General features: G+C 37.7%; 1 protein-coding gene across 2 annotated transcripts in view; it reads right to left on the bottom strand.

The window, feature by feature from the left end:
• Positions 1-14,221, bottom strand: part of MACROD2 (mono-ADP ribosylhydrolase 2) — a 2,324,156-nt gene that overhangs the window by 88,183 nt on the left and 2,221,752 nt on the right. The window lies entirely within an intron of this gene.

Genomic DNA, 14,221 nt, shown 5'->3' with positions numbered 1-14,221 from the left:
GGTCGAACCCAGGTCTCCCCCAATGCAGGTGGATTCTTTACCAGCTGAGCCACAAGGGAAGACCAACAATACTGGAGTGGGTAGCCTATCTCTTCTCCAGAGGATCCTCCTGACCCAGGTATTGAACTGGGGTCTCCTGCATTGTAGGCAGATTCTTTATCATCTGAGCTATCAGGGAAGCCCTATAGAAGGAGGGACCACTGTAATTTCCAGCTTCCAACTAGAGCATGGGAAGATACTGGTGCTTCTCCTTTTGCTGGGGATCTATTAAGAAAAGCCTAAATTTCTCAACAAGGTTTTTCCAAACCACGTTGAAGGTTGGTGTAGTAGCTCTCATACCTTTTGTAACAAATTGCCATAGACTATGTCTTAACACAAATTTATTGTCTTATAGTTCTGGAGGCAGTGTCTGAAATGAGTTTTTATGGGGCTAAAATCAAGATGTCTGTAGAGTTACCTTCCTTCTGGAGGATCTGGGAGGAATCCTTTCCCTTGCATATTCAAGTTTTTAGAGGCTGCCGCTGTTCCTTATCTCACATGGCCTCCTCCTGTGTGTGTGTGTGTGTGTGTGTGTGTGTGTGTGTGTGTCTGTGTGTCTGTGTGTCTGTGTGTCTGTGTACTCAGATTTATCCGACTCTTTGCTACCCCAAAGTGGTAGCCTGACTGTTGCCTGCCAGGCTTCTCTGTCCATGGGATTTTCCAGGCAAGAATATTGGAGTGGGTTGCCATTTCCTCCTCCAGGGAATCTTCCTGCCTCAGGGACTGAACTCATGTCTCCTGTGTCTCCTGCATTGTCAGGCACATTCTCTACCACTGAGCCACCTCATCCATCCTCCAAGCCAGCAACATAGCACCTTCACTTCTCAGTGCTTGCTGGTTCTGTCTGTCTCTCACTCACTTATATACACGTATATGAGTTTATCAATATCTTGTCTATTATTATCCTACTAATTATGCATAATTACTACATTTTATGCAAGCTTTGTTTTCTGATTAAGGTTGTCTATAATATTTTGTTAATGGGAAAAATGAGTAATGTAATAGCATGAAATGACTATATTAATTTTGAAAAGTGTTCCTTTCTGTTGAAATTCTATGTCTATGTCTTAATATATCATGAACTTCACACCTCTTGATCCTTAAAATTATTTTATGAACTATGCCCAATATTATAAGAAAAAATGAAGGACATATGAATTAAAAGTTGTGTATATTTGAGAAATAAACTAAATATAATGAATGGAAAGTAAACGTTCTCCTTTAAAATATATCTTTAAGAAGAAATATCCAGTTTTCACTCTTTCATTCTTCTTTCTTTGTAGCTTTTTTCTATTAGTTTCAATTAAAATCTGAGACTAATAAATTATGACATTTCTGAAAAATGAACAGATGTGTTTCTATATAAAAAATGTAAGCTGTAACTATGAGATGATATTTATTGGTTAGAAACATGACTGATTTATCTCAACCCTTCCTTTGAAGATTCAGAGTGAAATAAAGTGATAACATACCATCAACTCAAACCCTTAGCTATTGTTAAAATGCTTACTCCCTTTTTTCTTTTTTTTTAAACAAATAGTTGAAGCAGATGCCATAAAATAAATGTAGTGAAACAGTCAAGCAGCAAGCTCCCTGTTTCCATCTTGATTATAGAAACACATTGATAGGTAAATCCTCACAGTGAAATAAATGAAAAGAATAATTAACATTCAAAGTACTCCTTACACCACCTGTTCTTTACATACTGCACTGAAATGAAGGCACCTGATGTATAAAAAGTAATGAAAAGAAACTGAGTTTCCTTCTAAAACAGAAAGAAAAGTAGCACTAAGTTTGAAAGCCAAATCAGAATGGACATACCTTTTATACAATCAATAGGGTACAGAATTTCTTTCATCTGATGAGTCAAGTGGTTAAGTCTAAATCCAGGTAAAATAAATATTTTACCCTATATATATATGATATAAGTCGGTGGCTATTTGTTATATAAAAAGCTCTTTTACGGAAATAGATATTGAACTTCTGTGATCTTTGAAAGCAGATACAGCAGCTAATACCTAATTCTAAGGTTATATGCCAAAAAAATGGGTTGACAATATTTTGGTCTTTACCGCAAAGTGTCAGTGAACATTTTTACACATCCCTGTTATTATAATCCCTAGTTATCCAGTGCACTCAATTTATAGATGAGACCTGCATGCGTCAGTCTTGTTATCTAATGGCCTTTCTGTATTCTTCCAGTGGAAGGATATTGATCCCAGATGGTCAAAGATGATGGAAGGAATTATAAACAAGGTAAATGGCAATTATTGGATAAGTCTAAATGAACAGTGATGTACAAATCAATGATAATTATAATAAGAATAATGTACTATGGGGGTTAAGATAGACTGAGAGTTAAAATACATTGCTATAATGGCACTTATTGAGATGAGGTAAATTAAAGTATGCTAACATTTCTCCATTTTCATGGAAAATAAAAGCACCAATTAATATTACAATCTGGTGTCAGTGATGTCTGAGAGTAAGGAAATGAGGTGAGCCCTGTGCTGTCCCCACTGACCATCTAGAGAAACTTTCCAGACCACAGTGCACAGTCCAGCAGACTTCCTGAGTTAGGGAGATGCTGCTGAGAGTCCTGGGAGGTCTAGTGTTTGCAGGCAGAGGGCTGCAGATTATTTGACTCTGTACGATGTGACCTCTTTCACTTTCTACAACTAGACTATTTTACAGGTAGAGTTACCTTTTAGAAAACTTATAATAATGAAAAAGAGACTTGTTCACAGCAGTGCTAATGCATTCTGTTTGGTGAATAAGAAAGAAGACATTTTATTGCCCTATAAGATATTAACCAGTCTTTCAAATGTCAATATTCCTGAATTATGTGTGTATGTGTATATGTATGGATATATTCAGTATTCCTGACTGTATGTGTATTATGGAGACACCATGATTTTATCTTCATGAAAATTATAATTTATCATGATTTAATATCTTAGAGAAGAGGGCAGATCTAATGAATGCGTCACCAAATGTTAACAATTATACCCACTGTTTGAGAGGAGGCTAATTTTGGAATATTTAAGAATAGTATTGATAGATGTAAAGTAATATTATGTTTATATGCAAATAACAACTATTCTTTACATCTGTTAAGTATGAAGGTACTTCAGTGTTTCTGGACTGGAAGAATACATATTGTTAAAGTGATCATACTACCCAGTGTCATCTATAGACTCAGTACAACCCCTATCAAATTATCAATGATATTTTTCACAGAACTAGAATAAATTTTTTTTTAAAATTTGAATGGAAACAGAAAAGACCCTGAAGAGCCAAAAAAAAAAAAAAAAAAAAAATCCTGAGAAAGAAAAAAAGAGCTGCAGGAATCAGACTCCCTGACTTCAGCCTATACTATAAAACTGGAGTAATCAAAACAGTATGGTACTGGCACAAAACAGACACATAGGTCAATGGAACAAGAGGAAAAGCCCAGAAATAAACCCACACACTTATAGTCAATTAATCTCTGACAAAGGAGGCAAGAATATACAGTGGAAAAAAGACAATCTTTCAATAAGTGGTGCTGGGAAAACCAGACAGTTAAATGTAGAAGAATGAAATGAGCACATTCTCTAATATCATATAGAAAAGTAAATTCAAAGTGAAGTAAATACCTAAATATAAGCCTGGATAAAACTCACAGAGCAGCAGGCCCCAGTGTTTCTGGCACCAAGGACTGGTTTCATGGAACACAATTTTTCTGCAAATGGAAGCAGGGGGAGGATGGTTTTGGTTCTGCCCACCACTCACCTCCTGCCATGTGGCCTGGTCCCTAACAGGCCACAGACTGGTACCAGTCCATAACCCTGGGGGTTGAAGACCCCTGTCCTAGAGCAAAACATAGGAAGAATCCTCTTTGACATAAATTGCAGCAATAATTTTTTGGATCCATCTCCCAGCGTAATGGAAATAAAAGCAAAAATAAACAAATGGGACCTAATTAAATTTAAAAGCTTTCACACAGCGAAGGCAACCATAAACAAAATGAAAAGACATCCTATGGACTAGGGGAAAATATTTGCAAACAATGAAACCGAGAAGGAACTCATTTCCAAAATACACAAATAGTTCAAAGTCAAGAAAACAAACAACTCAATAAAAAAAAATGGGCAGACCTAAATGGACATTTCTCTGAAGAAGACATTCAAATGGCCAATAGGCACATGCAGAGATGCTCAGCATCACTAAGGTATTCAGTTCAGTTCAGTTCAGTTCAGTTGCTCAGTTGTGTCTGACTCGTTGTGACCCCGTGAATCGCAGCACACCAGGCCTCCCTGTCCATCACCAACTCCCAGAGTTCACTCAGACTCATGTCCATCAAGTCAGTGATGCCATCCAGCCATCTCATCCTCTGTCATCCCCTTCTCCTCCTGCCCCCAATCCCTCCCAGCATCAGAGTCTTTTCCAATGAGTCAACTCTTCGCATGAGGTGGCCAAAGTACTGGAGTTTCAGCTTTAGTATCATTCCCTCCAAAGAAATCCCAGGGCTGATCTCCTTCAGAATGGACTGGTTGGATCTCCTTGCAGTCCAAGAGACTCTCAAGAGTCTTCTCCAACACCACAGTTCAAAAGCATCAATTCTTCGGTGCTCACCTTTCTTCACAGTCCAACTCTCGCATCCATACATGACCACTGGAAAAACCATAGCCTTGACTAGACGGACCTTTGTTGGCAAAGTAGAATCTCTGCTTTTCAATATGCTATCTAGGTTGGTCATAACTTTTCTTTGAGAAATGCAAATCAAAACTAGGATGAGGTATCACCTTACACTGGTCAGAATGGCCATCATCAAAAAGTCTACAGATAATGAATACTGAAGAGAGTATGCAGAAAAAGGAATCCTCCTACACTGTTGGTGAGAATATAAATTTGTGCAACCTCTATGGAGAATAATAGAGTTTCCTTCAAAAACCAAAAATAGAGTTTATTATATGATTCAGCAATCCCACTCCTGGGCATATATCTGGAAAAGATGAAAACTGTAACTCAGAAATATACATGCACCCCAATATTCATGGCAGCCCTATTTACAATAGCCAAGACATGGAAGCCACTTTAATGTCTATTGGCAGGTGAATGGATACAGAAGATATGGTACATATATACAGAAGAATACTACTCAGCCACAAAAAGAATTAATGCCATTTGCAGCAACATAGATGGATCTTGAGATTATCATGTGAAATAAGTCAGACAGAGAAAGAGAAATACCAAATGGCATCACTAACACATGGAATATAAAAAAAATGATACAGATGAACTTACTTACAAAACAGAAAGAGACTCACAGATACAGAAAACAAGCTTATGGTTACCTAAGGGGAAAGAGGGAGGGAGGGATAAATTAGGAGTCTGGGATTAACAGATCCACTATATATAACATAGATAAACAAGGTCCTACTGTGTATATATGTCTATATCTATATTCAATATCTTATAATAACCTATAATGGAAAAGAATCGGAAAGAATATTTACATGCACGCACACACACATATCTGAATCACTTTGCTGTATACCTGAAACTAACACAATGTTATAAATCAACTATATTTCAATAAAAAGTTGTTTTGGAAAAGGAACAAATAAGAATTAAGGTAATTTATGCACTGAGAGTTACAGAACTCTAATGCAACAGAGAGAAATAAAATGTTCAACACCTAGAGATAGAATTCCCCTTAAGGAAGAGATCTTTTTTATCTTTGCAAATTACTTTGATAAGCCACAAGGAAAACCAGACAACCTAGGCTTGATACAAAGTTAAGAAGAAAAAGGGATCCAGAAACAATTTGGATGCTAGAAAGTTAGTAGAAAAGAAGTTCTCTCAAAACTCCCCAGATAGGGATAGAGTAAGGATTATAATTTTTGATCCTAAGATTTATGGAATTATAAATTTCAATCGTAATGTTCGCTTAGGCTTCCATGTAGCTCAGACGGTAAAGAATCTGCCTGCAATGCAGGAGACCTGGGTTCAGTCCCTGGGGCGGGAAGATCTCCTGGAGAAGGGCATGGCAACCCACTCCAGTATTCTTGCCTGGAGAATCCCATGGACAGAGGAGACTGGGGGGCTACAGTCCACGGGGTCGCAAAGAACTTGACACGACTGTGTGACTGACACTATCATTATTCATGTTCGCTTGAGCCTAACATATACTTAGGTGTGTGGTTCTTCCTCTCTGACATGTAAAATGGAGGTTTAGGGCAATTTTTATAACTCTTTAAAGACAAGATGATCATAGCAAGCTGGGGGACTTGGCCTAATATATACTTTCTTCTTGAGAAGCGACATATGAGGTTTACATGAGTTTAATCTAAATTTACATACATATATACACCTACTACATTATGGAACACAAAATTATTATTGTAGCAGTGAATATATTTTTTGTTTCTACTTCAAAATTATAGGTTATACTTTTATTCGAGGGATAAGCCTGAAGAAAATTTGCACTCTAAAAATTATTTTAAATGTAAAATGTGAATAAAACGTTGCATCTTTACTTATACAGTGGAATTTGCATGAACTGATTCTATATGTATATGTCACATACACAGAGCTATGTAGAAGCCTTAAATACTTTACTTACATTAAAAAAATTTTTATATTCAGTATACTTTACCAATAAAAGAAATTTCATTAAATACTTAAAAAAATAGTCAGAAAAGCTGAATAGGTGATAGGCATAGAATAGGATAGTTATACAGGTAGTCATAGAAGTTCCAGGAGGGGACTATAGACAAAAAGGGAAACCTAGGAAAGTTTGGGAGACCACTGTAAGTTCATGATTGCTCAAGAAATCTACCTGAACACTGTAGAATAAAGCAGGCCTACTTAACTCTAAAGCCATAAATAAAAGCACAAGATACGCCCCAGGCCATTAGGTGAAAGAAAAATGTTACCACTGGTCTACTGATGTACGTGCTACCAATCCCAGTCTGACTTTATAGGATCAGACACTCCTGCCCGATACGAAGGAGGAGCTATTGAGCTAAGTCTCACTTCTCTTTGAGGTGGACTTTTTCCGTGCCCCACTTTATCTTGTGCACTTCCCTGGTGGCTCAGATGGTAAAAATCCGCCTGCAATGCAGGAGACGAGGGTTCGATCTGTCTGGAGAAGGGAATGGCTACCCACTCCAGTATTCTTGCTTGGAGAGAATTCCATGGACAGAAGAATGGGGCAGGTTACAGTCCATGGGATCGCAGAGTTGGACACAACTGAGCAACATTCACTTTTATTGTCCCTTAATTATAAAATGGTAGCTCATTGAATCCTCCAAGCAGAGTTGCCTCACCTGCCTACTTGCGCCTTTCACAAGCATCCTATATTAACACATTTACTTCTTATGAATCAGTTTGCCTCTTGTTGAATTTCTTCTGTGATGACACAGAAAACCTGAGTCTCAGTAAGTCTGGACACTAGAGTCACAGTGATTCTAATTAAAAGACTGTGGGTTCAAGTCCCAGTTAGGGTTTTGCCTGGGTTTGAGTCCTAGCATATGGGTTCAAATCCCAATTTGAAGCACGTGGCTTTACAGGCACCAGCATTATTATTTATCTCAGATTCTAAAATAAAATTTTGGTTGACAAATTCTAGCTACAAAACATGGTTAGGAAATAAGACTGGTAACAAAAGAAACTATTTGAAAATGAAACTGAATTTGAAAATGAAATCATAGTACTGCCAGTGTGAAATGAGCAGCATTACTAAAGTTGACTTCATTTGAAAAGATACAAAGACCTTCAGAAAACATTAAATTCCAGTAAGTTAATCAAGATGAAATTTCATAGAATATTGGGCATGAACCAAAAATGTGCCTGAACCATGATTCTCTATAGGAAAGCACAGCCTGGAATATGAACGCTTGAATGTCACAGGCATTGTATGTTTCTGTTGTTGCTTCATTGCTGGTGTGCAGGCTGATTTTCAAGAAGAGAGGAAAGGGCTCTATCAGTGATGTAAGAATCCCATCAATACCGGAAAACACCAAGGGCTGTGTAGTGGTATTTCGTAAACAAAACAAAACCCTGAGGAACTTGACTGGTAGGAGCAGAAGAGAAAGTGGTATTCTGTGTGTTCACTGAAAGATGAAACAGTGGCCAGAGGAACTATAAGAAAAATTTCTCATGTGAACTAAGAAAGAGTTTGTGTGTCAACCTAATTTGAGATAGTGGCCCTTTTTATCCTACTTAAAGTATCTTCAGGGAGTTCCTAGCTGTCCAAAATTGGTTAATAATTCAACAGCTAGTAATTCCTGAATGAAAATAAGTTAATATGGCTGATCTTTTTGTCTGGTCTAGGACACCTCTGTATTTTTATCAATAGGATGCAATAGAATAAAGCTGAGTAAAACCTACAAGTTTAGCTTCCTCAGTATATTGATGAATGCTGGCTCCCATCTCATCACCTCTTGTTTCATCAAGACTTTCTGATAGTTTAGTGGCTAAGAATCTGCCTTCCAATGCAGGAGACATGGGTTCAATTCCGGGTCAGGGAACTAAGATCCGATATGCCTCAGGGCAACTAAGTCCATGTGCCACAACTTGAGAAGCTCGTGCATTGCAGCTACGCCGGCCATTCACTCTAGAGCTTGTGCTCAGCAACAGACAGGCCCTTGTACTGCAGCTAGAGAAACCCAAGTGCCACAGCTAGAGAAAGTCCACCTGTCACAACACAGACCCAGCACAGCCAACAATTATAGATAAATGGACACAGACCCAGCACAGCCAATTATAGATAAATGGAAGCTGTGATCTCATTAAAAAAAAGAAGAAGAAGAAGAAGAATGCGGTTCTTCAGAGCTGGACTTCTGAGAAAGTTTACAAAACTGGAGACTATCATCCCTGCATTAATGAGTTCATGTGTGACATTTTACTACCCCGGAAACTGGGATTTATAAAAGGTAAAGAATTGCCAGCAACCACATAACCAGAGCCAGAAGCCATGGTTCTCCACACATAGTCTCATAGTCCTATTCATCAGAGGCCAAGACATGAGCCAAAGGATGTGATAATTTACATTTATTGCTGCCTTATATTTCACTCGCACGCCTGTCAATATTCATCTTTTTCTAAGAAGATCTTGGATCATAATATACCTTAAATCTCCATCAACATTTTGACCACCCCAAAGTAAATAAAGGATTACTACTCCATATTATACTTACTGATGGATACAAGAAAAATAATTGGGATGCATGCATTCTATATAATACTTGGAGAGGAAGTCCAACACACTCATAATGCAATGTAAGTTAAAATGAGATAAAATAATGATACTCTGTTGATCTAGTTAAGATTTTATATTAAATATTTCTAAATTCAACTAGAAATAAAAATATTCAGAAAAACATTTAATGCTGGCTAAATTTATATTTTATGCTAAAACAAGAGATCCTTTTGAGAAGAGATTTAGAGGGTTACATTCTCATTTGGTTATTAACCTAAATGATGTTTTTTTACTGGATTTCATATGTGCACAGATCCTGCTGGGAAAGAATAAAACTGGACTCATTTAGGAAGAGGCAATGTGGCTATATGAGAAAAGCTGCCATATGTGAAACCTCACTTTATGCCTGTTGAAATTGTTGTATTTCAGGTCTCCTAGGGACATGTCCATTGTGCTATTGTGCAATTTTATCAGCATGAACTTCTGCTGAATATTTTCACTTCTCTTTAAAACTCATATTTTGGCAGAGCTAACTTCAAAACAATATTACAACATCTGTGCCCATACACCTGGGAGCCATCAAAGATATATCCTAAAGATTAAGTATATTTTCTAATCTTACAGAATGCCACAAAATGAGAGTAAAGGTTATAGATACATTTTTCCTAGTCTGGAGTGTTTTGAAAGGAACCACTTTCAAACTATTTTCTCTTTCCTTCGAAAGATTCTCAAAAGAGAATCAATATTTCTAAGGCTGTAAACAATTTCCCTAGAAATTTAACAGAATATTCTTTTTTTTTTTTCTGATTAGAGAGGTTCTTGATGCAAATTTCCATGAGAGACATTATGAATATACACAAAATTCCAAACTATATTCTCAAAATGTTTTCAAATAAGACTCTACAGTAACTGTATGAAACAAAAGAAAGCTAAAGAACATTCTACAACTTTGAATTTATTTGCTACTTTTAATCTCTGGCTCTACCACTAAATTAATGCCATCTTCTTTCAAAAAGTAGAAATTAGGGACCTCCCTGGTGGTCCAGTGGCTAAGACTCTGTGCTCCCAATGTCGGGGGCCCAGGTTCAATCCCTGGTCAGGGAACTAGATCCCACAACTAAAAGACCCCACTTGCTGCAACTAAGACTTGGCACAGCCAAATAAATAAATATTTAAAAAAAAACCCAGAACAAAAATAGAAATTATGGTTGAATCAGCATTTCTCAAAGAGAAGATGGAGGTTTTGACAAAAAATAAAATTCTGAATACAGAGAAGTGTCTCCTAACCTTTCATTAATTGTTCTATCTTTATGGATTAAACACATATACCAAAATAGCCTGTAGTAGATGGTACTCAGAATGAAATGGGCAGAACAATTTGCTGTTGAAGGATAATGTAGACTATGTGAAATTTTTACGGCTTCAAAATAGGAATGGACTTGAGGAACTCCACATGCGGGTTCTCTTGACTTTGTCATCAATTTATCCAATTACGATAAATACTAAACACTTAAGGTATGCTTTCTATGTGTCAGGTATTGTTGGAATTGCTTTACAAGTGTTAACTCATTAAAGTTTCATCACAACCACACGTGACAGGTACTTTATCACCCTCCTACAGATGAGGAAACTAAGGCACTGAAAGTTTAAATCACTTGCCCCCAGGTTCATCCAGCTTGTCAGTGGGGGCAGGGCCAAGGCATCACACCCGAAATCTATCCCCAAATCCTTATCACTTCCTTTTCCTTCCTTTATTTTCCTTATAGGCAACAGAACAGCTTTCAGCTCTTACTTTGAAGCAAGGAATAAGATGTTAGAGGTGATTAACTTTAAGTTATTTCAAATTTAAACAAAAATATACCACCCCACCTTATCTGTCTCCTAAGAAATCTGTATGCAGGGCAAGAAGCAACAGTTAGAATGGGACATGGAACAACAGACTGGTTCCAGATTGGGAAAGGAGTACATCAAGGCTGTATATTGTCACTCTGTTTATTTAACTTACATGCAGAGTACATCATATGACGCACTAGGCTGGATGACTCACAAGCTGGAATCAAGATTGCCAGGAGAAATATTAACAACCTCAGACATGCAGATGATACCACTTTAATGGCAGAAAGTGAAGAGGTGCTAAAGAGCCTCTTGATGAAGGTGAAAGAGAAAAGTGAAAAAGCTGGTTTAAAACTTAACATTCGAAAAACAAAGATCATGGCATCTGGTCTCATCACTTCATGGCAAATAGATGGGGGAAAAGTGGAAGCAGTGATAGATTTTATTTTCTTGGGCTCCAAAATCACTGCAGATGGTGACTGCGGCCATGAAATTAAATGACACTTGCTCATTGGAAGGAAAGCTATGACAAATCTAGACAGCATATTAAAAAGGAGAGACATCACTTTGCCAACAAACCTCCATACAGTCCAAGATATGGTTTTTCCAGTAATCATGTACAGATGTGAGAGCTGGACCATAAAGAAGGCTGAGCACTGAAGAACTGATGCTTTTGAAATGTGGTGCTGGAGAAGGCTCTTGAGAGTCCCTTAGACAGCAAGGAGATCAAACCAGTCCATCCTAAAGGAGATCAACCCTGAATATGCTTTGGAAGGACTGATGTTGAAGCTGAAGCTCCAGTACTTTGGGCATCTGATCCGAAGAGCCTACTCATTGGTAAAGACCCTGATGTTGGGAGAGACTGAGGGCAAGAGAGGAAGGGGGAGACAGAGGATGAGATGGATGATGGCATCACTGACTCAATGGACATGAGTTTGAACAAACGCAGGGAGATAGTGAAGGACAAGGAAGCCTGATTTGCTTCAGTTCATGGGTCCAAAGAGTTAGACACAAGTTAGTGACTGAACAAGAACAAATTCAAGGCAGAACATATAACAAAGAAGTTATATTATTTTGCAGGGGTGGGGTTCTTGATTCTACAACTAGGGATGGAATCCATGGCCTCTGCAGTAAGAGCATGGACTCTTAACCACGGGACTAAGGAATGGAGTATTCCCTGTCATATCAGTAAACAAACGATGTCGTGGTCATCAGCAACTGCAGCCACTGCCAACAGTGAGCTGGTGAGCCCCGACAGAACTCAGGAAAGAGAAGAATACCTGCCATCTAGCAGCTACTCCTTGCAGTCGCTCCCCACAGTGAGCCCTGAGGAAACTTGCGATGTGAAAATATGGGATACTGGCCCTGGACAGGGGAGGTGTGTATCAAAGGGATGATTTTGGTGAGCCCAGACTCCTATGTATCTTCCCATACATAGAAAAGTGCTAAATTCCTTAACTTGAGATATCTGGTTTACCTTTAATTAACAATAATCTTTTGATGTTCAGACTACCTGCCCTTTATTGCAAAACTGCTATATAAGCCGGCTACCTGCTTTGCCTCTTTGGAGTAGTTCTCTAAGGCGCTGTCTCCTGGGTTTGCAGTCCTGAAAATTCCCATTGAGTAAACTGTAACTCTCAACTTAGAGGATGTGAATGATTTTTTAAGTTGAGAGACCACCAGAGGAGCCCCTTAACAAAGAAATTCAACTTCACAGTTGATACAAGCAAGTAGTAGAATTTGATCTCACTTCTTCCTCATGTGCCATCCCTCCTTTTGGAGAAGAGGATTGGTGTCGATCCCTATGGGAGAGAACTGAGCTCTTCAGTAGCTAGAGGAACGCAACGTGCTGGAGAAACCACTGGGAGAAGCGTGACACGTGCTCGTGTGCTGAGCACAGACTTTTCCCCTTGTAGGCCAAGTGAAAAAAAGGACAATGAACCAGTTGTTTGATGTTCCTCATTTGCATGTCTTGAGGTACAGCATAAAAAGTAAATAATTTCTGCTGTAGACAGATTACACACCCTTGGATTCCTCTCCCTCATCTGGCCTTTGAAAATGCTTTGCTGAAACCTTTCAGGGAGTTTGGGAGTTTTTGAGCATAAGCCACCTGTTCTCCTTATATGTTCCTGCAATAAACCCTTCTTTGCTCAGAACTCTGACATGTCCGTTTGTTTGGCCTCACTGTGAGTTGGGGATATGGACCTGCGTACAGTAACAAAAGGAGCAAGGCCGTGTATCTGCATTTCAAGCGAGGGTTGTATCAATTTTCTATTATCATTGTCAGACATAAATTCTCCAAATATTTATTTGACCTGCCAGGAACACAGTGTCATGAGTCTGAACTAGGATTTCCTATTAGAAAAAAGGTCATTAGACAAAAGACATAGAAGAATATTGTGCTCTAAATGCAGTGGATTTTTAAAAAAAAACAAGGTCTCAAAATCACTAACGTGACTTGGTAATTAAACTGTGTCAATGCTGCTGCCAAAAAAGAGTTTGCAGTTTGGCAGCTGTACTTACTATTGACCTGATTTTACAATTGAGATCATGTCTGCATTTTCATTTGGAAACAAAATTGATCACTGTGTTCTATAAACAAGGCCTGTCAAGTTATTACTCTGTAACTACCTTGCAAACACATATTTAAGAATGTTATGATTTATGATATCATATAGGAGACAAACTATTTCATTTTTTACTTCCCATTCTTAGCTCCTTTTAAATTCTTTTAAATTCCTCAAGTTCTTTAATAAATTTCTTTGATAAATTTAAAGATATTTTTTAATGTCCACTTTTAATATATTGGCTTCTTGCCCCAAATGCTACATTAAAATTGACAAAGTGATCATTCCTCTAATGTTCTCTGAAATCAGTATAATGCTCACTTTTTTTGTTTTAATCAGTACTCAATATTATTGTATCCTAATATTAGTGGACAAACATAATTTAGAAGGTTCATACAATGTGTGTATTTTATACAAATATATGAAGGATGACAGAATGAAATCAATATGAAAGGTTAATTTAGTTGTTTTAAAGCCATTTCAGATTATCTAAGACTTTCATCCATCTAGTTCATAATATCTATTTCTTAGAGATTTTCTCAAAATTATAATTAAAAAAATGAATCTAAATTAATAATAAAAACATCCTCAT

This window comes from Ovis aries, chromosome 13 (genome assembly GCF_016772045.2).
Source record: "Ovis aries strain OAR_USU_Benz2616 breed Rambouillet chromosome 13, ARS-UI_Ramb_v3.0, whole genome shotgun sequence".
NCBI lineage: Eukaryota > Metazoa > Chordata > Mammalia > Artiodactyla > Bovidae > Ovis > Ovis aries.
Note: the sequence above shows the minus strand (reverse complement) of the source record. Positions and strands in the feature narration are given on the sequence as shown.